A 26,324-nucleotide genomic window follows, 5' to 3' on the forward strand; every position below is an offset into this window, starting at 1 on the left:
TAGAGATCTGCAGCCATCAGCTTGATGCCACCCCCACGACGGTTCAAGCAGTGAGGATGAGATGGCCCAGGAAGGCAGATGGGCATGTCTGTGACACTATTGCTTGCACAGTGGAAAAATGTCCACATAGCTTACGTGTCTTATGATGAAGAAATGTTTAAGTCAAAGTGCCCCCTTTTAGACAGAGAAATTTGTGACAAAGCTGACACTGAATATAAAAACAAAGAATACTGCAGCACGGCAATCTGAGGTTTTCTCTTTGCACTGCTTGTGACCCATTGGGTTTTTGAAATATTTGAATTTGTAAGAAGCATTTTGCAAATAAACCTAAGTATCCTGTGATGGCATTGAACTTTTCTAAATGAGACGTATATATTTTGCTTGCATCTCATTCAAAATCAGCTTGAAAATTTCACATGTAAGTATGCAGTGAAAGAAACATTAAAAAACTTCAGCTTTGAAACTTTTGGAGAACTGGAATTAGTGAAAGTAAAGTTTACAAAGAGGAAAATGATGTTGACATTTATCCCTACAAAAGCCAGACAGGAAGAAAACAAACGACAAAGGTACAAATTGTGTAAAACAAAAAAAATTAATTATAGAATTATTGAATTGTGTTTAAGAATAGGTAAACTTGTGGAAAGAGATTTTTCATTTTTAGAGAAGCTCTTATTTATATTGAATATATTTATATTCTGGTTTAGAATGAAATAAAATTGAGAAGGACCTTTATTTTGTTGTATCTAAGGTTGGTGAGACTTTCAACAAAATAAAAAAAGAGACAACTTACGTAATGAGTTTTGGCTTGTAAAAATATTTATATTTTTGAAGATACATGGCTGAAATATTAACACATTTTTTTTGAAGTAGAATAGAATATTCCCCTATTTCTCAGATTTTGCATTGAGCTTATGAAATATTTCATGTGCTCTGAAGGGAATATTTTCTCAGTCAAAAAAATTGTCTATAGAGAAGATTCAACTGAAAATGTCAACAATTTAAAATGTATTAATAGTAAAATGCAAGTCTGGGGAAATATTTCAGCCAATGGTCTGAAATAGTTAAAATTATATCTTACTGAATAAAATAAATTATTCAAGAAACACCACTATCATGGTATTAGAAACAGATACAACTAAGAAAATTAGTAGTTTGTGAACTTATACAATAATAATAATTATTCATTATATTATACAAAAATAATAACTATTCATTAATTTGTTGAGTTCAGGTAATTAAAGAAGTTTTTAAAAAATATTTCATGGGGCGCCTGGGTGGTGCAGTCGGTTAAGCGTCCGACTTCAGCCAGGTCACGATCTCACGGTCCGGGAGTTCGAGCCCCGCGTCAGGCTCTGGGCTGATGGCTCAGAGCCTGGAGCCTGTTTCCGATTCTGTGTCTCCCTCTCTCTCTGCCCCTCCCCCGTTCATGCTCTGTCTCTCTCTGTCCCAAAAAAAATAAATAAACGTTGAAAAAAAAAATTTTTTTTAAATAAAAAAAATTTCAATGTAACTTTAAATACTTTAATGTACATAGATACCTGATACTTGAATTTTTTAGGGCGAATTCTATTTTTGAAAATACGTTTTGAATAGTACCATTTTTAGGTACATCAATGTCATGTAACTAATTTATCCATCAACAAATTGAAATTTCAAAAATTTGTGTAATGAATTTTAGCTCCCTTTCAATCTCAAAATTTTCCTGAATCAAACAGATTGTATGATCCCTCTAGATATCATATGGATGTTTTTCCGTATTGCTGTTTTATGTTTAGAACAAAAGCTAGAGACAAACTACAAGTCAATTTGTAAAAACATAGGGAAGAAAACTGTAAGTGATTTTTTTTTTCTGTTCTCCAGTTTGCCTTTTAGAAATTGAGATAATACTATTTTTACAGGGAACAACTAAGCCAGAGAGGGGGAAAAAAAAAAGCCAACAGAAAGTATTGGGAACTTCCTGGGAAAAAGGCATCTGCCAGCAGGACTCTGAGGACGGTGAAGGTGAGGATATAGACATACATGCCAGTTTCTTCCCCATCTCTAACACACGTGCCTCTCCTGCATCTGTTGGAGCATCAGCTGCTCAAGATGTTCTGCTTTCCTTGCCCTCCAGACCCAGCCAAGGTAGCATTGACAAATAAGGGCAGATTTTTGGGGGCCGAGGTGAGTGAAGCATTTTATATTTATATCCATAGACACACACTCTTGTGTATGTTCCAGTGACTTCAGGGGACTTTCCACAGCCATGGGTGTCCTGTGTCTAGTGTGAGGTAACTGCCTGGCCCACTGAGTTCTCTGGACACAAATCACTGGGTGAAGGGGGGTGGCATTGCAGGGCTTATGAATTGAGGCGAGAAGGGAATCTTTCTCGATGTCATTTGTCTCTCTTCTGTACTGTCTGTTCACTGTGGTGGTAACATATAGGTAGGATTATTATTATTATTATTATTTTTTTTTTGTAGGGCATTTGTTTTCTTCTCTCTGTGATTGCAATCTCTGAGTCTAAAGATGCCCAGAACACAGTGACTTCATAACTTCCAGACTCAGGCTGTTCTGGGTGATTCCTCCTACTCATTTGACTGGGGGTGGGGGGGTTGCTATACATATAGTGTAAATAAAATATTTGGAAGAGTGCTTGGCACAAAATCAATACTACATAAGAATGGCTTATTGCCTTGATACTTTATGGGGAAATACATCTTTCTATTTAGAAGGGAGAGTTTCAGTGGAGATGAAAAGGAGGTGATGAAAAGTGGTATGAAATTATAAGATTTAACATTTTAGAAGACATGTTGAACACAGATTATGTGCAAGGCACTGGCTGGGTCTCTAGAAATAAAATGGTAAAGAAAAGAGTTTAAACTCCTGTTCTCAAAGAATTCACAATCAGTGGATGAAATTTAAATGATCTAAATGAGTGTAAATGTCTCTCTCTCTCTCTCCTTTTTTTTTTTTTTTTTTTGGCAAAATTCTAACCATGTGACTATGTATATAATACAAAGTGGTTGGTGTTTTCAAAGGAACTAAAGAAAGATGAATGAAATTCAAGGAGTTTGGGAGAATGGTAGATCCTCTCATTAACATAATTAGGGGGCATCATTTGCATCCTGGACTTCTTTTTCCTGCCTTACATCACCTAGCACAAAAGAAGAATTTAAATAAAAGCACATTAGGATTGTTGTGGAAGACACTGTTAGGTGTTCCCCCAGTGGCCATTTCTCTTTATTTTTCTTAAGAGAAATTGTTTTGGTTTTGGATCCAGGTAGCAGTGTGCTCAGGGAGGGTGGCTCCCAACCTTCAACAATCCCAGAAAATGGAACTTGATTAGTTTAAAACTAACTTTTGTTTTTTTGTTTTTTTGGTTTTTTTTGGTTTTTTTTTTTTTTTTTTTTTTTTTGGCTAGTGTCTCTCTCCCTTTTGCCAGTGATTGTTGGTTCAGAATGGCAAGAAACCTTGTTTGGGCTGATGGGAAGTGAGGGAAAACGTGTAGGAAAATTTCAAATGAAGGCGTTTGAGAAGGAAGGTTAATATGAAAAATTTATTTGACATCTACATGCAGAAGATAACTTGCTATTTGGCCTTGGCATTTATCACATTACCCTACAGGTCACAGTTTCCCCATCATATATTAATAATTCTTGTCCTATCTAATGAACAAGGTTATTGTTACTGTTCTAGAAAATAGTGGATTTTAACATGGTTTCCAAATTTAAATGCCTGTAATATGTAAGATTACTATTAATTGTAAATTCCTTTGAAATCTTCAGATTAAAGCTGAAGATTAAAACTGAACATTAAATCAGTAATACCACGAAAGTATATGCTAATATGCCAACCCTAGGAAAATACGCTTCTTATTTAAGAAACTTAAAGTAAATATAATAGAGTGTAAAAGAATTTCAATGCATTCATTTAGGCAAACATATTTTATTTTCATTCTCTTTATTTCTCTCAAAATCTATGTGTAATTATAGAATTATATTATTTAATAGGCTCAATGAACTTATGTTTTTAAGGAAATATGTTGAGACCTTCACCTCTCCCCTTTGAGAGCATAATGACACATGCAGTTAAATACAGATTCAACTGTCTTATGCTGGATCCCCAAAAACACTCCTTTTTTTTTTCATAAAAATGTTCAGATATATGGAAAACAACCTCATAATCACCAAGTGCTCACTATGGATATTTAAAGAAGGTTGATTCTTTGCCATATTCTCTTCAAATACATTTTGAGAATGAAGAAAACATTACAGATAAACTTTCAGTCCCTTTGTACCCTTCCTGAATTATGATTTGTGGTGGGTGTGTATATTTCCAGATCACATCTTCTACTGCGCTTATGCATCTGTCTATTATAAGGGGTATTAACTAAGCTTCTCTAACCAAGAGTCCCCAAAACGCAGTGGCTCAAAGAAGATCGAAGTTTATTTCTCTCTCAAAGCAGTTTATAGGATGGTAGAAGGTACAGGGTAGGCAGTCTGCTTTGAACCACGGGATATGGCTATTTCACCATCTTTAAAGTAGCAGTTGTGAAAGTGTAATCTGGGTTCCTGGAGTCGCTGGGATTCTTCCGAGGTGTCTGTAATCTTCTCTGCCTTTTTCCAACTATGTATCTGCATCAGACCAATTTTTCTTCATGTATCTTAAAAAAACAATATTAGTATAGACTGAATGTAGAAACAGATGAGACTATATTTGTCTTGAATAAATTCATATGTTAAAAAGATTTTCAAAAATGTTGGGGCTCCTGGATGGCTCAGTCGGTTAAGTGTCTGACTTCAGGTCAGGTCATGATCTCATGGTTTGTGGGTTAGAGACCGCATTGGGATCTTGTGCTGACAGCTCAGAACCTGGAACCCACTTCGAATTCTGTGACCTTCTCTCTCTGCCTCTCCCCCTGCTTGTGCTCTGTTTCTCTCTCTCAAAAATAAACATTAAAAAAAAGTAAGTGTGCCGCTTTTTCAATGAATTCATTTTTATTTATTTATTTAGTTCAATAGATTTTTAGTTTAATTAAAAAAAAATCTATTTTAGGGGAACCTGGGTGGCTCAGTCGGTTAAGCGTTTGACTTAGGCTTAGGTCATGATCTCACAGTTCTTGATTTCCAGCCCCGCATCGGGCTCTGTGCTGACAGCTCAGAGCCTGGAGACTGCTTTGGATTCTGTGTCTCCCTCTCTCTCTGACCCTCCCCTACTCATGCTCTGTCTCTGTCTCAAAAATAAATAAAAACATTATATTTTTAAAATCTATTTTAAAGCTATTTTTCATATAATAATATATTAATATAAAAATTATTATGCTTTTTATAATGAAATTATATTTTTAATGTCTTGATTTTAATTTTTAGTATAAGTATCAATAAATATTTCAACATAAATAAAAGCTCTCTGAGGCTCTAATAGGAAAAGTAGAAAAATGTAATGTCGGGGTGCCTGGGTGGCTCAGTTGGTTAAGTCTCTGACTTTGGCTCAGGTCATGATCTCACAGTTTGTGAGTTCGAGCTCCACATCGGGCTCTGGGCTGACAGCTCAGAGCCTGGAGCCTGCTTCAGATTCTGTGTCCCCTTCTCTCTCTCTGCCCCTTCCCATGCTCATGCTCTGTCTCTCTCTGTCTCTCAATAATAAATAAACATTAAAAAAATAAAAATAAATAAAAAGAACTATTAAAAAAAATGTAATGTCTATTCAGTGGCTATCTTCAGTTAAAATTCTTTCCACTATGAAGAAGGGAGAATGAATTTCAAGGAACAACTAGCAATTCAGTGCAATCTGTGTGCTCATAAGCAATATATGATTGTGTAATTTAAGAATTTCCATGAATGATATCTTTCACATGCATCCTTCAGCATGTTACTTTTTTGTAACTCAAAATTATGTTTTCCAGATTTATGTATTTAATACATACACATCTAATTCATTCAACTGTTGAATACTGTCTTACCACAGTACTATACCACAATTTATTTTAACATGTCTTTAATTGGTGGATATACAGAAGGTTTCCAATTATTTAATCTTGTAAAAAAATTTTTTTTAATGTTTATTTATTTTTGAGGGAGAGAGAGAGAGAAAGAGAGAGAGTGAGCTGGGGAAGAGGCAGAGAGAGAGGGAGACTCAGAATATGAAGCAGGCTCCAGGCTCTGAGCTGTCTGCACAGAGCCCGATGTGGGGCTCAAACTCACAAACTGAGATCATGACCTGAGCCAAAGTCGGACACTTAACCGACTGAGCCATCCAGACGTGCCTCCAATTATTTACTCTTAAGAGCAATGCATTGCAATAAACATTTCCCACGTATCTCTTCGTATCAATATGAGAGCGTTGCTCTAGAGAATTGAAGATTAACTTCTGTGTGGTAGGATATACCTGACTTTCAACTCCTTTACTAAATTGGTGTTAGATCGTTCTCCAAAATGATGGTGCCAATTTGTAAACCACTTGCACAGAGAATCCCTTTGTCCTGTCTGCCTCATTCTTTGGAATTATCAAACCTGTGAATGTTGTCAAGATGGTGCCAGGGGAATGGAAGGTTACTGTTGTTTAGCTTCCACCTCCCTTTTTAGACAGTAGGATAGTTAGAAATAGGTATGATGGCAATCACAAGAATTCTTGATAACAGTGATTACATAATTGAGGTTTATTTCTTTTTTACATAAGAAGTGTGGAGTTAAGCAGTTGCTGGCATTGGTTTTTCAGATCATTAATGTAATCAGGAAAATTAAGCTCAGACATCTTTCTGCTGCATTATCCTAAGTATGTTGGCTTTTCTTCCTCACGCTTATCATCTTATGGTTGCCAGATGATGGCCACTCCATCACTTCAATGTATTGGCCAAAAAAGGTGCCTAATCCCCACTCAAGCAGACTTCTTCTGGTGTAGATTTTGCTCAGAATTTCCTTAATTAACCAACACTAACACATTGTTCTTGTAGCTTTAAATAAGCTAGAAAAAAAATGGGGCATGTCTCTTACATTTCTTATTTCAATAACTGTCTTAGCTTTTTAAGGATCTTTATAGCTTTATAGTGTTGTAAATAGAAAACAAGGTATCTCACATTTTAAGTTCAATTTGACAATCTCTGCCTTTTAATGGAAGTGTTTATTCCTTTAAAGCTAATGTCATTAGGGGCACCGGGGTGGCTCAGTTGGTTAAGCGTCCAACTTAAGCTTAGGTCATGATCTCGTGGTTTGTGAGTCCAAGCCCCTGTCAGGCTCTGTACTGACACCTTGGAGCCTGGAGCCTGCTTTGGATTCTCTGCTTCCCTCTCTCTCTGCCCCTCCCTTGTTCATACTCTCTCTCTCTCAAAAATAAAATAAAAACATTAAAACATTTTTAAACCTACTGTAATTATTGAAATAGTTGTATTTAAGTCTATTGCCTTGGTCATCTGTTCTTGATTTTTCTCATATGTTCGTGCCTTCTTTGGGGAGAATAGAAATGTGTGGTATACAACCTACAGTAGAGTATCGTTATACAGGTTTTATAAGAAATGATAAAAGGGGATTCTGGGTGGCTCAGTCAGTTAAGCGACCAACTTCTGGTCAGGTGATGATCTCACAATTCGTGAGTTCCAGCCCTGCATTGGGCTCTGCGTTGACAGCTCAGAACCTGTAACCTGCTTTGGATGCTGTGTCTCCCTCTCTCTCTGCCCTTCTCTGGCTTGTGCTCTGTCTTTCTCTCTCAAAGATAAATAAATAATCATTAAAAAAAAAGAAATGATAAAAAAAATAAGTTCTTTAGGAAAAGAATCGCATAGTAGATGGAAGCCCAGATCTTCAGAAGGGAATGAAAAACATCAGAAATGTAAATATCTAGGAAAGTATTTTATAAAATCCTTATTATTTTTATTATATAAACATTTGTGTGTAAATTCATTAGAGGAATATTAACTGTTTGGGAAAAAAATGATAATATGTTGTAGTTTCCTTCTACCAGGAATGAAAATAGGAGTAGTGGTCTTTTATCCTAGAAAGGATTTTAACCTTAACTTATTTTGGTATTTTTATACTTTGAGGCTTCTGATAACTTTCAAAAACTGATTTTGTAGCTTATATGTGGCTGGTTTTATTTGTTAGGGAGTTTTCACTTTCTATATCCTAATCAGAAGCAGAAGAATATCATCAGTGATTATGAACTTACTATTTGAACCGTTATTTATTTTGAAGTGTATCTTTTAGTTTACTAATAAGTGCAGAGCTGAATGTTCTGATATTGATTTCTAATTTTACTGCATTGTATTGCTTTGTATATTATATTAATTGTTTGACATTTTAAAGGTATTACTTTATGGCTGATGTTACTGAGAAATGATGTGAAGGCTGGAGCTGTTGCCTATCATTTTTTTCTGTAAGGGTATAGTCCAAAAATGAAGCCAATATAGAAATGAGAAATAGAGAGCAAGGTCTAATTATATCAGCCCATAAATCAAGCTGCACCTATTGCCTTACTTAGACTTTCAGTTACACAGTCTATTATTTTCACTTTTGTCTCAAGCCAGTTTGGGTTGGATTTTTTGTTGTCATTGTGTTAAACCTAACACAGGAAACATGATGAGTTTATTTTTAGATATTTTGAGATTGTGTTGTGATGGAATACAATACAGCTCAATCAGAAGATGTGAATTCAAAGTAGAATAGTAAATTCGTCTTTTAGTAACCCTCTAGTGTAGATGATATTTCCCCCCATCTTACCAATGATAAAACCAAAGATAAGAGAGAGTAAATTAGTCCCCCTAGATCATAGTGTTAATAGTTTTCAGAGCCCAGACTTCTCATTACAGCATTTATATGCTATGGTTACAGGATATTTTGATTCTGACACTGCTGGTTGAATTCAGCTGAATTAGTCATTGTAGGCAAACTACTGTAATAATTCCAAAACTCAAAGGATTAAACGAAGAGAAGGTTATTTCTCCTTATATAAAAATTCAATTCTAGTGGTCTTCTGTATAGTCATTCAGAATCCTAAGCTTCTTCCATTTTGTGCCTCTACCAGTCCTGTCCTTTCAGTGAAATAAGGAAAAGAGGGAGCATTATCTGTTGAACGTTTACAATCCATCCTGGAAGTGGTACACGTCACTTTTCCTTGGCCAGAACTCAGTCATAAGGACACATTAACTGCAAGGGAGGCTGAGAATATGGTTTACCTATGTGACTAGGGAAGAGATATTTCAAATATCTACCTTAGCTATGGACACTTTGATTTATTTATATTGATGCAGAAATATTTGACTTAAAAATATTAAACATTTTAAAAATTAGGAAGTATATTTTATAATAGATACCCTGACCCTATACATGATTCTCAATAAGGAGATGTCTGAATCTTAAGTCAGCCAGACTGAGATTCAACTATCAGTAACAACTATCACAAAATAATACTGGCTTAAGTAAGCAAGGTAGAAATTTATTTCACGCTCTGTCTTTCATGTAAAAGAAGTTTGAAATTGAGCTTGGAATTAAATTCAGAGCTGATATGGTGTCTCCACCGTCATTACAAATCCAGACTCTATTGGCATGACCTATATTCATGACCTTCTATCATCAAGGCAATCTCATAGCCAATGGAGCCATGAGCGTTCCCACCTTCCAACCATATCATCGGCTAGAAAAAGAAATGGAAAAATAGGGGCTTTTCACAGATATCTGCCCTGCTTCTTTTATGAAAATCTCCAAGAAATCTCTCTCAACAACTTTGACTTGTACCTCATTGATTAAAGCTTATTCACTTTGCCACTCTAGCTATTATGGGAATTGGAGAATTTTGTGTTTTGGCTGTGCACATTATTTGTCCAAATGATACGGGGATTCTATTAGTAGGGGAAGAAAAAAATATATAAGTGTGCAGCTCGCTGTCTCTATAACTTCTTGCCCCCATATTTCAGACTTATTCCCTTTCTGATTATTATATTTAGGACATACAGAGATAGAATGAGATTCAGGGCAAAAGTAAGGACCTGGGCTGGGGTAAAGTAAGAAATTGTGCACATAATTTAGTGCAAGATTTTGTTGTATTCTGTTTCCTAGGATTGGTCAAAAGAGCGATATCAACATGTCTTACTAAACAACTCATACTTCTACATATTACTTCTACTTTCTCTTCATCTACTTTTCCCCCTTCTTTCCTAACTTCCTTTAATACATATTTGTTGAAAACTGTTACATACCACACATTACACCTAGGAATCAGTGGTGAGCAAAACCTTCATGGTTTCTGTCCTGTGGAGCTTGTATTCTTTGTCTTCATGTATCCAATACCTGTTAACACCTTTCCAGGATGAATTATCCTAAAGACCAAGTTGCATGATTTTCTCTCACTAAAAAACGACAATATTTAGAAATGCAATGGTTGAGAAGAGACAAGCCTGGATTTGGCTTCCAACTTTATCCTTTACTAATTGAATAACCTTTAAAACATACCTTAATTTCTTTGTATTTCAAGTTCCTCGGTGTTAAAATAAGGATAATAATATCTAATTTATGGAGGTATTGCTATCAGAGTTATAAGTAGAGTAAAACACCTAGACTTCATCCCAATGTATCATACTATAGAATAGCTAGACAACACATATATATCTTCACTGACATAGAAATAAGTGAAGTTGGCAACAAATTAAATTGTCAAGAATACTAAGTTAAAATACAAACCTATAATATGTCTTACATGATTTATAATACCTATGCATGAGACATCATAAATATGTTCATTTTAGATATATTCTCACTTCTTGCTTGTTAGAGCTTGTTGTGAGGATTGATTGAAATAATATGTTTAAGATTCTTAACAGTGTGCTTGAGTGATGAACAGTTTCTAAGACATCTTCCCATGATCCCTGATCTTGGTGTTCATACCCTTAGATAATCCCATCCCCTGAGTGTGGATGGGATCAATGGCTTGCTTTTAACCAGTAGAATATAGCAAAGGTAAAAGGATGCCATTCCCATGACTCCATTACATTATATAAAACTCCATATTGCTAGCAGACTTGCTCAAGAGACTCTGTTGGTTGTTAAAATAAGCAACCATGTTGGAACTGTGAGTGGTCTCTGGGATCTGTGTGTAGACTCTGTCTTCTAGCTGACAAGAAGATAGGATCCTCAATCTAAAAACTTCAAGGAAATTAATTCTGTTAACTACCTGAGTGAGCTTGGAAGCATATTCTTTCTGAGAAGAGCCTTCAGTTGAGAATACTTCCTAATCAACATCTTGAATTCAGCTTTGTAAAACCCCATGAAGCCATGACCGTATTCCTGACCTACAGAACCTAGGAGATAATAAATGTATGTTATTTGAAGTCATTAGCTTTTTGGTAGTTTTCTATGCAATAATAGATGACTAATACAGCTTGGCACTAAAAAAGTGCTTACAAGAACAATAATTTTTAAGTTAATAATGACAAAGTTAAAAATTCTTAGTATGTCACTTAATACTATTGACTCAACTTCAATGTATTTTAATAGAGTCATTATTCAAGAGGTTTAGCTTTAAACATACTAGATTATTTGCTATTTCTGAAACATCTTCGTATTTCCTGACTGTACTTGTGGTTGTTTTATTCACTTGAAATGCCTTACTCTCTTTATCTTTACCTGAAGTCATTCTAAATTTTTTTAAGGCCCATTTTAGGCACTATCCACTTCATGGAGATTTTCCAAGTGTATTGGCTACAATTAATTTATAATTTGCCTATGCTTCCATACCATCTACTCTTCATTGTTATCAAAACTCTTATCATATTATCAGATCATTAATTACATAACATTTGCTTTATTTATTTATATTTGCCTGCTTTTAAAAATAAAATATTTTGGGGAACCTGGGTGGCTTACTTGGTTAAGCGTCTGACTTCTGCTCAGGTCATGATCTCTCGGTTTGTGAGTTTGAGCCTTGCGCTGGACTCTGCTGACAGCTCAGAGCCTGGAGCCTGCTTCGGATTCTGTGTCTTCCTCTCTTTCTGCCCCTCCACCACTCGTGCTCTGTCTATTGCTCTCAAAAATGAATGAACACTAATTTTTTTTTAAATAAAGTATTTGAATTCCAATTATTTTATTGTAGATGGACAATAATTTAAGCATTCTTTCTGGATAACTCAGTCTTTGTTTGAAGGACTAGGAACATGCTTAGTTCTTTAAATATATATATTTTTTAATATTTATTTCTGAGACAGAGACAGAGCATGAGTGGGGGAGGGGCAGAGAGAGAGAGGGAGACACAGAATCCGAAGCAGGCTCCAAGCTCTGAGCTGTCAGCACAGAGCCCTACACGGGGCTCGAAATCATGGACCGTGAAATCATGACCTGAGCCGAAGCTGGTTGCTCAACTGACTGAGCCACCCAGGCGCCCCAGAGTTCTTTAGATTTCTAGCCTGCCACTCCCACACTGGCTTCTCCCAAAAACGATATGGATTCATGTGGGGGAAAAAGTAGTCTTATGGCCTAAGGGTGATGCAACTTGATGTGGCATCTTCTATATTTTTGCTTGAAGTCACATGGTTTCTGCTGCTCCTTGGACTGGTGGTAAGTGAAGTATGACTTGTTCTGTCCTTTTTCCCCAAATGAGAAAACAAGCTAGTGTCTGAGGATGAGGACTCTCCCCATTTAATTCCCCTTTGATACCCTTGGGTCTCTTTCCCAAGGTAGGCAGATTTTTCCACAGAGACTAAAGAAGCAAGATCATTGCCCAGGACCTTTTTCCTTCATACTACTAAACACCATTTCCATGCCATTGCTCCTGTGCCTGTGTGTACAATTCTGAGAGTGGTGCCTAGCTGAAGGCAAGGGTTCTTCTAGAGGCCCTTGCCCCTCCCTGCTCTTGGAAGGCATATCCCAGGAGTTTCCACAATCTTAGGCTCCTCCATCCTAGTGAAAAGTATCTAAAACCTCTAATAATTATCACTAAGCTTCAGGTTCTGCTAGTGAAGTAAAAAACACAGGAACATTGTCAACTAAACTCATACATAGTCTGCTTTCTACTTTTTTCTTCTCAAAATTTCTCTGATTAAAAGATTTATCCTTTCTCTACTATCTTTCTGCTAAGTAAAACATTGAGTCTCATGGGATAGATGAAAAGTTACCTTCTTTGTACTCTAGGAAAAAAATTGTCTAAGCCTTGTAGTCCCGACGTTTGTCAGAATTAATGAATTAATCTTGAAAATTTAAATGTTTTCTTTAAATAAGTATGAACTTATGACTACTGTCTTGCCTCAAAATTCTATTTTTGAGACTTCTTTTTCAGCTCCAAAGAAGTAACTAGTGCATTTGCCCTTCTTCCATAAACAACTGTAAAATCAGACAAAATACATGAAGCAATTTTTCTTAGTCATTAGATCTCAGGCAGTACAAGCATATGGCCCTGACATAAAGGAAAAAAATATGTATATATTATATGTATATATATACTATATATATATATATATATATATATATATATATATATATATAAAATAGCCCCTATAATATGTCCCAGATTTCTGCCTAAAAGCAGACTAGACTGTGGTACAGGAAGGGAAAACCCAAGAGAAGAATAGCCTTGCTGAGTTAAGGAGAAAAAATTGCAGTTCTGGTAAATTGTGGCACTTAGAATTTGCATAGATTACTAGGTGGGATAGATCTATATGGGAAAAGCACTCTAGAAATATTCATGAGGATCTCCTTCTGTGTGTTGCTTTACATTTGTAGTGTGAAACTCCATGGGACTTAGAAAATCTAGAATCATCCTAACAAAGCTTAAAAGCAATTCTTGAAAATATCAACCAGGTTCACAAGTATTTTACTTGCATTTTAAAACAAATTCTCTTGAAATATAATAAAATCCAAACAGTCAAAAACATATTTATAGAGCTTGACATTCAAGCCAAAATTAACAGACATACAGTGAGGCAGAAAAAATGAGAATGGTCATCAGAGGAATAATCAGTCTATTAAAAAAAAGGCCCCAAATGACAAAGATGATAGAATTATTAAACAACTACTTTAAAATATGTCGTGTGTGTGTGTGTGTGTGTGTGTGTGTGTGTGTATGCTCAAGGATTTATAAAACTAACATGAACACAGTAAGGAAAGGGATGAAAGAAGAAAATCAAATGGGAGTTGTACAGCCAAAAACCACAATAGTTGCTTAGACACTGCAGAAGAAAAGATCAATAAACTTGAAGGCATAACAGTAAAAATCATTTGAGCTGAAATACAAAGATAAATAGATTGAAAAAAAAGAGAATTACTTATCTTTGTGACAATATAAAGAAGACTAAAACATGTAATTAGAGTTCCAAGTAAGTGGGTATGTGGTGGAGTGGCAGAATAAATATTTGAAGAAATAATGGCTAAAGTTGTTCCAAATATGATTAAATCTGTAAATCCATAGATTCAATAAAAGCAGGAGAAACAAAAAGAAATCCACACTGAGAGACATCAAAATTAAATTGTTAAAAGCCAATGACAAAAGGGAAAAATCAAAAGAAGCCAGAGGAAATTTTATATATAAATCATGTAGAAGTATTTCCATAGGCTGATATTTAGAAATAATGGAAACTACAGAAAAATGAAATGACAACTAGGTGCTGAGTGAGAGAATGGAAAAGAAAAAAAAAAAAGATCAATCTAAGATTCTTTATATGTTGAAAATACTTTTCAAAATGAAGTTGAAATAAAGACTTTGTTTTTTAGACAAACTAAAGCTAAGAGAATTCATTGATGCAGTCTCGGGGGCAATATATTCATATATTTCCTAGCTCCATCCACTGAGATAACCTAGAGCCAGTGGTACCCCAGTAGCAATGAGCACACCTAGCATTCAGATCTTGGTTTCTAAAAAACTTTCTCAACTTTCTGTTACAGTTCTGATGTGTAAAGAGCTTGGACACTCTCATTCTATCATTATAACAAGAAAAAGCTGTGCAAACTGGACATCAGTGACTTTTCTTGGACCTATTAGAGAACTAAGGACACAGGACAGTCCAACACTCTGATATTTGGAGAGACAGGTACATCCAGAGTGATGCAGCTAAAATTCATTTACCTGAAGGGAAGCCCCGTGAACCATAAACCTAGAGGAACACTTAACTGATAATTTTTGATAAACTCCCAGAGGTTTCCTGTGGAGTAGCATGAGACTAAGAAACTGCTGGGCCTTGTAGTCTTAAGGAGACCCCCAAATGTTTGTGAGTTTTACATCCAGAAACCCAACCAGGTCACCATAGTGAAGATTCAAGAAAGGTTTTTTTATGGGTCTACTGGGGAAAGGAAGAGTAATTGTATTAGTTTTCTAGGGCTGCCGTAACAAGGTATCACCGATAGGTATGGCTTAAAACATATTCTTTCACAGTTCTGAAGGCTAGAAGTCTGAAACTAAGGTGTCAGTAAGGTCATGGTCCCTCTGAAATATGTAGGAGAAAATCCTTCATTGCTTCTTTCTAGCTTCTGATGGTGGTCATTGGTCCTTGGTATTTATTGGCTTGTGACTGTATCACTCAAATCTCTGCCTCTGTCATCACATGGCATTCTCTCTGCATGTCTGCGTCCTGATTTCCTTCTTCTTATAAGGATACCAATCATAGAGGATTCAGGTCACCTTAATGATCTTACCTTGACTGAATCTTCAAAGACCATTTTTCCAAACGAAGTCTATATTTTCAGGTATTGGAAGTTAGGAATTCTACATATTTATTTTGGTGAGGGGGGGCAGAGCACAATTCAATTCATACTAGTAATCATTGTGGAATATACTCAGAACTTTCGTGACAATACTATTCAAGAGAAAGGACTTTTTCAGAGCCATATCACAAATCAGGTAAGGAAATCCCTTCCACCTCTTTTCCTTACAGCCTTATGTCTCAGCTAAGAGAAAAAGTTAACAAAATATACTCAACGGGGGTTGGGAAAAAAAAAAAAAAAAAAAAAAAAAACTCTGCCACTGGAGAAACGTTTGTGAAAGTCACAGTCCTGAGACATAGGTCCACTAAAAGACTGAAATTTTAATCAGAGGATTATGAAACAGTTCCTCTACCACCTTACCGCCACCCCGGCAGGGTTCCAGAATAATAACAGTGAATTATAACGGAAATGGTTGCAAGACACAGATTCTCTCTGAAGAGGACTATTTAAGGAAGCCTAAAGGACACTAAAGGCATTTGAATCTTGTGGCACTTAGAGACACAGCAGACATTAAACACAGCCCAACTTCTAGCCAGATTAACACAAATCCTGATACCAAAGTCCTATTTATCATAGTCTCTATTACCCAATAAAGCATACCCAGGCTTCAGAGCATGCCAAAAGGCAAGAAAAAAGACAGCCTGAAGAGAAAAATCATCCTCCAAATCATCATCAAATACAGGAGGTGTGAAATCATCACATCAGGAATTTAAAATAATTATCATAGGGGCGCCTGGGTGGCGCAGTCGGTTAAGCGTCCGACTTCAGCCAGGTCACGATCTCGCGGTCCGGGAGTTCGAGCCCCGCGTCAGCCTCTGGGCGGATGGCTCAGAGCCTGGAGCCTGTTTCCGATTCTGTGTCTCCCTCTCTCTCTGCCCCTCCCCCATTCATGCTCTGTCTCTCTCTGTCCCAAAAATAAATTAAAAAAAAAAAAAAGTTGAAAAAAAAATAAAATAATTATCATTAATATGTTAAGGGCTTTAAGGAAAAAAGTAGATAACTTGTGAGAACAGTTGGGAAATGTAAGCAGAGAGAGGAAAAACTAAGAATCAAAAGGAATTTCTAGAATTAAACAAAGGAAAAAAAAATCACCGTACCAGAAATGAAGAAAGCTTTTGATAACTCATCAGTAAATTTGACATTGCTCAAGAATCACTGAGCTTCAAGATAGGCAAATATACATTTTTTAAATTGAAAGTCAAAAGGAAAGAGAGGAAGAAAGAAAACAAACACCGAACAACCAAACATTGTGGGACACTATCTGGAATACCAGAAGGAAAATAGAGACTAGGAAAGAAAAAAAGTAAATAAAGAGGTAATAATAACTGAGAACTAAGCAAAATTAATGTCATGCATGCCCAACCACAGATGCAGGAGTGTCAGCGGATGGCAAACAGGACAAGCAAACAGATACACACACACACACACACACACATACACCTGGAAGCATATTATATTCTAACTCAAAAAAAACGAAAAAAATGAGAAAACCTTGAAAGAAGTACTTTAGCTAAAGAAAAGACAAAAGGCAGTACTTTATCTAAAAAGCAAAAGTGTACAAAAATTACAGCACACTTGTCACCAGAAACCATGCAAGCTAGAAGAGAGTGGAATGACATTTTCAGTGGTAAAAAGAAAAACAAAACAAAAGAAAATCACCAATTTATAATTCTGTATCTAGAGAAATAATGCTTCAAATGTGAGGGTGAAATAAAAGGTTTTCCCAGACAATTCACTGCCAGCAGATCTTCCCTGAGGAAAAAAAAAAAAAAAAAAAAAAAAGTTAAATTCTTTAGGCAAAGAGAAAATGATATAGGTAAGAAACTTGGATCTACATTAAAAAAAAAGGAAACAAAATTACTATTACTAGGCATAATTCTAACTCTAGACCTAATTCAGGGGAAACAAAATGAACCTGGAACATTTTGCAGTGCCAGCAAGTAAGGAAATGCTTAAAAAAAGGGGCGGGGCATGTCAAAGTGACAGAAGACAACATGAAAGACCTCCCAATGGTCAAAACTAGAATCTGAGCAAACAACCAAATAATGTAATAATGGATCATAACTGAAAGTATAAAATAAATATGCTGAGTGCATACTGCTGTGTACAAATGATTAAACCACTGGGGCTCCTGGATGGCTCAGTCGGTTAGGCGGCCGACTTCGGCTCAGGTCATGATCTCGCGGTCCGTGAGTTCGAGCCCCGCATCAGGCTCTGTGCTGACAGCTCAGAGCCTGGAGCCTGCTTCATATTCTGTGTCTCCCTCTCTCTGACCCTCCCCTGTTCATGCTCTGTCTTTCCCTGTTTCAAAAATAAATAAACATTAAAAAAATTCAAATGATTAAACCACTAAATGAGAGATGGAGCAAATCTTCCTTATAGAAAAGTTTCAAGTAATATATATAGATGCACCTCCTTTTAGAAACTGGAGGGTAATTCCCCTCTTTTTGAGTGTCTGGACTTAGGAATTTGCTTCCAAATAATAGAGTATGAAAGGAAAAATATGGTAGATTTAACAGGGAGTGACTGAAACACTCTATCTTAATCAAGTGATCAACATTAACATCACCAGTGATAAGTCATTGCTATCATTAAGCTCCTGCTATGATGTGATGAGAGCACACTTCACCTCTGTGGTATTCTTTCCAAAAATCAGAAACTCTTATAATCATGAAAAAAAATATAATAATCATTAAAAAAATACATATGGCAAACATATATTGAAAGACAGTCTGTAAAATACTTGTCTAGTACTTTTCAGAACTGTCATGGTTATGAAAAACAAAGAAAAGTGAGACATTTTTAAACACCAGAAGAAACAAAAGAGCAAGGATCAATAAATGCCATGTAATGGATCAGATCCTGGAATTTAGTTGATAGTAATGTATCAATGTTAGTTTTCTAAATTTTGATAAAAGTACCATGGTTATGCAAGATATTAATATTGGGGGGTGGACTAGGTGAAGGGTGTATAGGCATATTTTGTACTACTTTTTGCAACTTTTCTCTATATCTAAAATACATTCCAAAATTTAAAAAAAGTATTGACAAAAATAAAAGGATGAAAAGGAGATATATCGTGTAAATACACATCTTAAAAACTTTGAGGTGAAGCAGGAGGCATCACAATCCCAGACTTTAGCCTCTACTACAAAGCTGTAATCATCAAGACAGCATGGTATTGGCACAAAAACAGACACATAGACCAATGGAATAGAATAGAAACCCCAGAACTAGACCCACAAACGTATGGCCAACTAATCTTTGACAAAGCAGGAAAGAACATCCAATGGAAAAAAGACAGTCTCTTTAACAAATGGTGCTGGGAGAACTGGACAGCAACATGCAGAAGATTGAAACTAGACCACTTTCTCACACCATTCACAAAAATAAATTCAAAATGGATAAAGGACCTGAATGTGAGACAGGAAACCATCAAAACCCTAGAGGAGAAAGCAGGAAAAGACCTCTCTGACCTCAGCCGTAGCAATCTCTTACTCGACACATCCCCAAAGGCAAGGGAATTAAAAGCAAAAATGAACTACTGGGAAGATAAAAAACTTCTGCACAGCAAAGGAAACAACCAACAAAACTAAAAGGCAACCAACGGAATGGGAAAAGATATTTGCAAATGACATATCAGACAAAGGGCTAGTATCCAAAATCTATAAAGAGCTCACCAAACTCCACACCCGAAAAGCAAATAACCCAGTGAAGAAATGGGCAGAAAACATGAATAGACACTTCTCTAAAGAAGACATCCGGATGGCCAACAGGCACATGAAAAGATGTTCAACGTCGCTCCTTATCAGGGAAATACAAATCAAAACCACACTCAGATATCACCTCACGCCAGTCAGAGTGGCCAAAATGAACAAATCAGGAGACTATAGATGCTGGCGAGGATGTGGAGAAACGGGAACCCTCTTGCACTGTTGGTGGGAATGCAAATTGGTGCAGCCGGTCTGGAAAGCAGTGTGGAGCTTCCTCAAAAAATTAAAAATAGACCTACCCTATGACCCAGCAATAGCACTGCTAGGAATTTATCCAAGGGATACAGGAGTACTGATGCATAGGGGCACTTGTACCCCAATGTTTATAGCAGCACTCTCAACAATAGCCAAATTATGGAAAGAGCCTAAATGTCCATCAACTGATGAATGGATAAAGAAATTGTGGTTTATATACACAATGGAACACTACGTGGCCATGAGAAAGAATGAAATATGGCCTTTTGTAGCAATGTGGATGGAACTGGAGAGTGTGATGCTAAGTGAAATAAGCCATACAGAGAAAGACAGATACCATATGGTTTCACTTTTATGTGGATCTTGAGAAACTTAACAGAAACCCATGGGGGAGGGGAAGGAAAAAAAAAAAAAAGAGGTTAGAGTGGGAGAGAGCCAAAGCATAAGAGACTGTTAAAAACTGAGAACAAACTGAGGGTTGATGGGGGGTGGGAGGGAGGGGAGGGTGGGTGATGGGTATTGAGGAGGGCACCTTTTGGGATGAGCACTGGGTGTTGTATGGAAACCAATTTGACAATAAATTTCATATATTGAAAAAAAAAAACAACTTTGAGGTGGCTCTATTAATTTCAGAAAGACTCCAGGAAAAAGAATATTACCTGGGACAAAGTGGTATGTTTTGTAAGGATAAACAGATAAATGCATCTAGAAGACATAACAACCTAAGTGTGTATTTACCTAATAACAGAGGTACATGCAAGCAAAAATAATAGTACTAATGCAAGAAAACAAAACTACTAGTAGTAATTAGTATGTAAGTTAATTTTCTTGCATAAGTCTATAACTACAGTAGATGGTTAGCATTCCTGTTCCAGTGACTAGCAAAAACATAAATAAGGATATAGAAAAACTGAAAAAATATTATAAATCAACTTGACCTAATTGATGTTATTAAATACTATTCCCTCAAACAGCAGAATATTCCACCCCCCAACCCCAAGTGTACATGGAATATTCATCTTAATTATATTGGGTCATAAACCAAGTCTCAGTAAATATAAAAGGAACTGAAAGCATACAAAACATTTTCTTTGGCTACAATAGAACAAAATTAAAAATCAATAACAACAACAAAAGGATATATTAAAATTTCCCAACTGTTTAGAAATTAAATGATATACTTCTATATGAACCATTGATTAAATAGAAATCACAAGGAAAATTAGAAAATAGCTTAAACTAAATGAAAGTGAAAATGCAACATGAAATGTGTGAAATTCAACTAAAGCAGTTCTTAGAGGGAAATTTCTAGCACAAAATGCTTTATTATAAAAGAAGGAAGAAAGGTCTAAAGGCAATGTATAAAAACCAAAATAAATAAAAATAAAAATACAAGCAATGTGTAAGTTTCCACAAGAATCTGGAAAATAACAGTAATAAAGTCAAAACTAAGTAGATAGAAGAAAATAGTAAACAGTGGAAAGTAGTGACATAGAGAGCAAGCAATAGAAAAAAATTAATGAAAACATGTATTTGTCTTCACAAATATTAATAAAATTGTTCAATATCTAGTACCGCTGATAGAAAAGTCACAGCTTGCAAATATCACATAATACTAACTACTAATACTAAATATGATAATAAATATAAGGCAAAACTAAATTATGACAATAAGTTTAATGATTTAGATGAAATGGACAAATTCTAGTTAAAAGACTGATAATACAAAGTGTTGGTGAGAACATGTAATAACTGGAATTTTCTTATATTGCTTGTGAGAATAAAAAATGGTACAGCTACATTGAAAAACACTATGGTAGTACCTTTTAAAATAAAATATATATAAATAACATGTTGTAATTATATATAGTTGATAATTATAATTGGATAATATATTTTACCTATATATGATTTATAGTTTATCATATGACCCAAGAATTCTATTCCTTGATATTTACCAAAGAGAAGTAAAAATATAGGTTCACACAAATGCACATAAGCAAATTTTCTTAGCAGCATTATTTATAATTGCCTCAAATTGGAAACAACTTAAATGTCCACCTGCTAATGAATGAGGAAACAAATTATGGTATGCCTATACCATGGAATACTGCTCACTACTAAAAAAAAAAACACAAAATACTAATCACATAACAGGAATGAGTCTCAAACCATTATGCTACTTGAAAGAAGTAAAATATAACAGCATTTATTTTATGATTCCATTTTTATGATTATCGATACAAGGTAAATTTTTAGTCACACAAGGCAAGTTAGTTGCTGCTTGAGGCCTGTTTGGGGTAGGGGTGAATGACTCGGGACAAGGGGGACTTTCTGTTATGTTGGAAATATTCTGCATCTTGAGGATGATGGCAGTTACATGAGAATATGCACTGGCCAAAACTCCTTGAACTGTGTAGTGAAAATGCATGCATTTTATTGCCATCAGGTTAAACCTCAATAAAGTTGGTTCAAATTATTTTCTTTTAGAGATCAGAATCAGAACAAAAACCTTCCTTTGTTTTACTTTTCTGGTAGCTCTAATAACTTCCTGAGGCAAATGAATGCTGCCAGCAGAATAGGTAAAAGGATCAGTACATTAAACAAAGTAATTAATTAATTAATAATGCAGAAAAAGCACCCTGCATATTGGAAAACTATTTTCCCCACTATAATCCCTTATATTTTCATTGATACAATAAGTGTTTTCCTATACCTAATGCTGATTCAGAATAAATTGCTAAATTTACTAAATTTCCATATTATATAGACAATTTAACATGAAAGTATTTAGAGTAGAATACTCTACAGGTAGAGTGAGTTGTCCAAGCTCTGCTCCCAGCTATGTACCTAGAACTGGCAAGCCACTTCATCATGTGGGTCACAATTTCCTCATTTGCACAATGGGGGATGGTACTTGATAACATCCAGGATTCTCTCTAGATCTGATTTTCTGCAATTTCACAACATGAGTGTCCCTATTGAAAACAGGATAGAGGAAACAACCCTCAACAAAGTAGCCAAATATACTTCTTCTCAGATTTAAGACATGACTAAAAACAACTGAAATGAACAACAGCTGAAATAAACTATCAAACCCTACATGTGATTGGTTTTTTAAAAGCAAATTTTTTGTCTCATTTTATTTAAGTTTTTTGCTTTTTTGTTTGAATGAAGGGATTCATACAGTTTCTTTGTTTTAATGTTTATTTATTTTGAGAGAGAGAGAGAGAGAGTCTGCACTGTCAACTCAGAGCCCAATACAGGGCTCGAACTCATGAACCGTGAGATCATGACCTGAACCGAAATCAAGAGTTGGATGCTTAACCAACTGACCCAGCCAGGAGCCCGGATTCATTCCATTTCAAAATCAATCCTGGTGTAACTTGCCCTCTAAGGTCTTTTTTGGAAATGTGGACTACAACAAGGGCATCAGGGAGATGGCTGTTTTCACAGGAAGTCAGTATGCATATTATCCTGGGAGTTTGTGATTTTGTTATTCTTTGTACTAAATGTGTCACTATTTCTTTAATGTTAGGGATGACAGTTCCAAGGTACTTCCAGTGACTCTACTGGAGATTTTATTCACATCATCTAAAATTACATCAGCAAATATTCATGGATCTCACAAACAAGTTGTTGAGTGAAAGAAGCCAGATACAAGAAGAAATATGGATTATCCCATCATGTATAGCACAAAAGCAGAGAATATTCACTTTTGCTGTCAGGGAAGTGGTTATCCTTAGGGTAAGGTGCTAGCGACTAGAAGTGAGCTCAATGAGACTTCTGGAATTCTGGCAACATTTTGTTTCTCCTTCTGGACACTAGGTGTGTTGTTATAGTCCTTGAACACAGTTATGACCCATATACTTACCTGTATGGATGCACATCATGTATATAATAGTACAATAATATATTCCATACAATATTATGATTATGTATTTTTTTTTTATTTTTTATGTTTATTTATTTATTTTGAGAGAGAGAGAGCAAGCAGGGAAGGGGCAGAGAGACAGGGAGAGAGAATGCCAAGCAGGTTCCATAGCATCAGTGCAGAGCCCAACACAGGGCTTGAAGTCACGAACCATGAGATCATGACCTGAGCCAAAACCAAGAGTTGGAAGCTTAACTGACTAAGCCACCCAGATGCCTCTCCATTATATATTTCAAAAACATGCTTCTAGGGGCGCCTGGGTGGCTCAGTCGGTTAAGCGTCCAACTTCGGCTCAGGTCATGATCTCGCAGTCTGTGAGTTCGAGCCCCGTGTCGGGCTCTGTGCTGACAGCTCAGAGCCTGGAGCCTGTTTCAGATTCTGTGTCTCCCTCTCTCTCTGACCCTCCCCCGTTCATGCTCTGTCTCTCTCTGTCTCAAAAATAAATAAACGTTAAAAAATATTTTAAAAAATGTGCTTCTAAACACAGGATTTCATCTGAGTTTCCTAACGACCGAGCTTTGAAAATTCAGTTCAACTAATATTTTTTAAGCACCTAATGTATTACAGGAAGAGAAAATAAACTGGAAGTTAAGATAAAAATAGTCCTTATAGGGGTGCCTGGCTGGCTCAGCCAGTTAAGCATCTGACTTTGGCTCTGGTAGTGATCTCAAGGTTCATGAGTTTGAGCCCCGCATTGGGCTTGCTGCTGTCAGCCCGTCAGCACAGAGTCTGCTTTGGATCCTCTGTCCTCCTCTCTTTCTGTCCCTCCCCTGCTCATACTCTCCCTCCCTCTCCCCCCCGCCCCGTCTCTATCTCTCTCCCAAAAAATAAAATATTAAAAAAAAAAGTCCTTACAGTTAAAAAAATGAAGCAATTTCCTCCCAGAGCACATAGCTAAAAGAGTCATGGCATTTGGGATGTAGAAGGGACCCCAGGCACCCTCATTGTTCTCTTCTTTTAGAAAAGGGCGGGGCCAAGGGCATGGACTTATAGTGGCCCTGATTTGGGTTGGATTTCTAGTTTCAACCCTTACTCACTGGGAGACCCTAGGTAGGTTACCTACTGTCTCTGTGCCTCAGTTCTTTGATCTGAAATGCAGTATTAACACTATCCATCATAAAAATAGCTCTGAGGTAAATGTTTAAAATCTGGGTGGGTGCAATCCTAGCACACCTCCCAGCAACTAACTAGTATTGGTCAAGTACTACCTGTTCCCTCCAGGTGATTTGAAATAAGTGGCTCAAAGTCAAGTACCCTTTCCAGCATGCTTTTCTGCTTTTCCAAATATGTACAAACGAGATGTAAAGTGTTAGGTACACGGGGATGTGAGGCACATGCTATGCAAACCCTGTCCACTTTCCAGGGAATCTGCGTGTGGAGCTTTGGTGTTTCATAACCTCACGGTCCCAAGGGCCTCTGGCCTGGCGGGGAGACAGAAGCTCTCCCTGGTGTGGATGGCACGGCTATGGGAGTGCAGATGAATAATTCTTTCTGGGAGGAAAGCAGATACAGCAGAAAGCACACGTTCGGGGAGGCTGAGTAGGAGGATGAGCTTCGATGAGCAAAGACCACCATCCTGGGTGTGTGATGCAAAGCCTCGGGAATGTGTCCGAATCCAATCCAGTGGCCGTCCTCATCATGCTCTGCAGCTCTCTGAGCCCCGGCAGCTGTCACGGCGACTGATGCATGACATCCTGACCTTTGCTGACACTGTCCTTCCTTCTTATCTTTCACCCACGTCTGCCCCTGTTTTCCACATCACGCTGGCTGATGGCATATAGGTCTGTGGAGCTGCTTGGAGGAAAATCCCATTCTCTGTGATCGTGGTCCCAGGACTGCAATCTCCCACTGGCTTAGGTGATGGATGGGAGCTCTCATTCTGATGAAACACTGCCTGCCCCTCTGCGAGGGTGCCTCCACGCGCCAGCCCTTCCTCTTGTGCCTTTAAACGAGGGCCAGGCTCTTCACAATACATTCCCCACCAATGACGAAGCTCCTGTGTATCTTGTGAAGCCCCTTCATATCCAGTACTTCATTTGGTCCTTGTGACAGCCCTCTAGGAGGGAGGGGGCAAACAAGGGTATTATTTCCGTTTCACTGGTGAAGGAAATGAGGTTCGGAGTGGTCTCCTGCATTGTCCCGGTTACACGGCACAATCCAGAATTAGAACTCCAGTCAACTGAAAACCAGCCCATTGCGTATCACTATGCTGACTCTCGACTCTCCAGACGTATTTCTATGGCTCTTACTGCTTAGCAATATGTTCTCCCCTAATTCGTATTTGTGCCAGAAAGGCTATCAGCAAGAAGAGGTCTCTCCTGTACTCACCATATCTCATGAAATTGAGGAAAGGGAGCACATGATTCAAATGGACAATCTGAGGTTGCTTCAAGAACAGCATGTCACCTCCAGGGAGCTATACTCAACAGCTTCAGTCTGCGATTGTCCCCCCTGCGCACACATTTGCAATGTGTGTAAATCATCTATTTGTACATTTCTCTCTCTCCCTTAGATATAAGAGCCTTGAGTTCAGAGACCATGTCCTATCCATCTTTGTCTTTTCTGGTGCCTGAACATGGCAAACACAAACGCTTGACTGAATGAGTGACTGAATGTAAAATAATGTAGGTGATGGTATTGAGAGTCAAAAGGTATCTAAAGGTGATGCACCTTGGCCCTCATTTGACTGAGGAGGACACTGCAGCTTGGAGAGTGGAGAGGACATATTTAAGGTCAGAAAGAGTAAGGTGCAGACACAGGACCACTTCT

General features: G+C 36.9%; 1 long non-coding RNA gene across 1 annotated transcript; it reads right to left on the reverse strand.

The window, feature by feature from the left end:
• Window positions 1-4,410: 4,410 nt before the first annotated feature.
• Window positions 4,411-7,515, reverse strand: LOC147577359 (uncharacterized). Its single transcript, XR_015255807.1, has 2 exons — window positions 7,382-7,515; window positions 4,411-4,645 (listed from the first exon to the last, which is right to left on the reverse strand). It is a non-coding gene; the product is annotated as an uncharacterized LOC147577359 (long non-coding RNA).
• Window positions 7,516-26,324: the final 18,809 nt, after the last annotated feature.

The sequence above is a fragment of the Puma concolor genome, chromosome C2 (assembly GCF_028749965.1).
Source record: "Puma concolor isolate L17-30 chromosome C2, mPumCon1.1.hap2, whole genome shotgun sequence".
NCBI classification, from domain to species: Eukaryota; Metazoa; Chordata; class Mammalia; order Carnivora; family Felidae; genus Puma; species Puma concolor.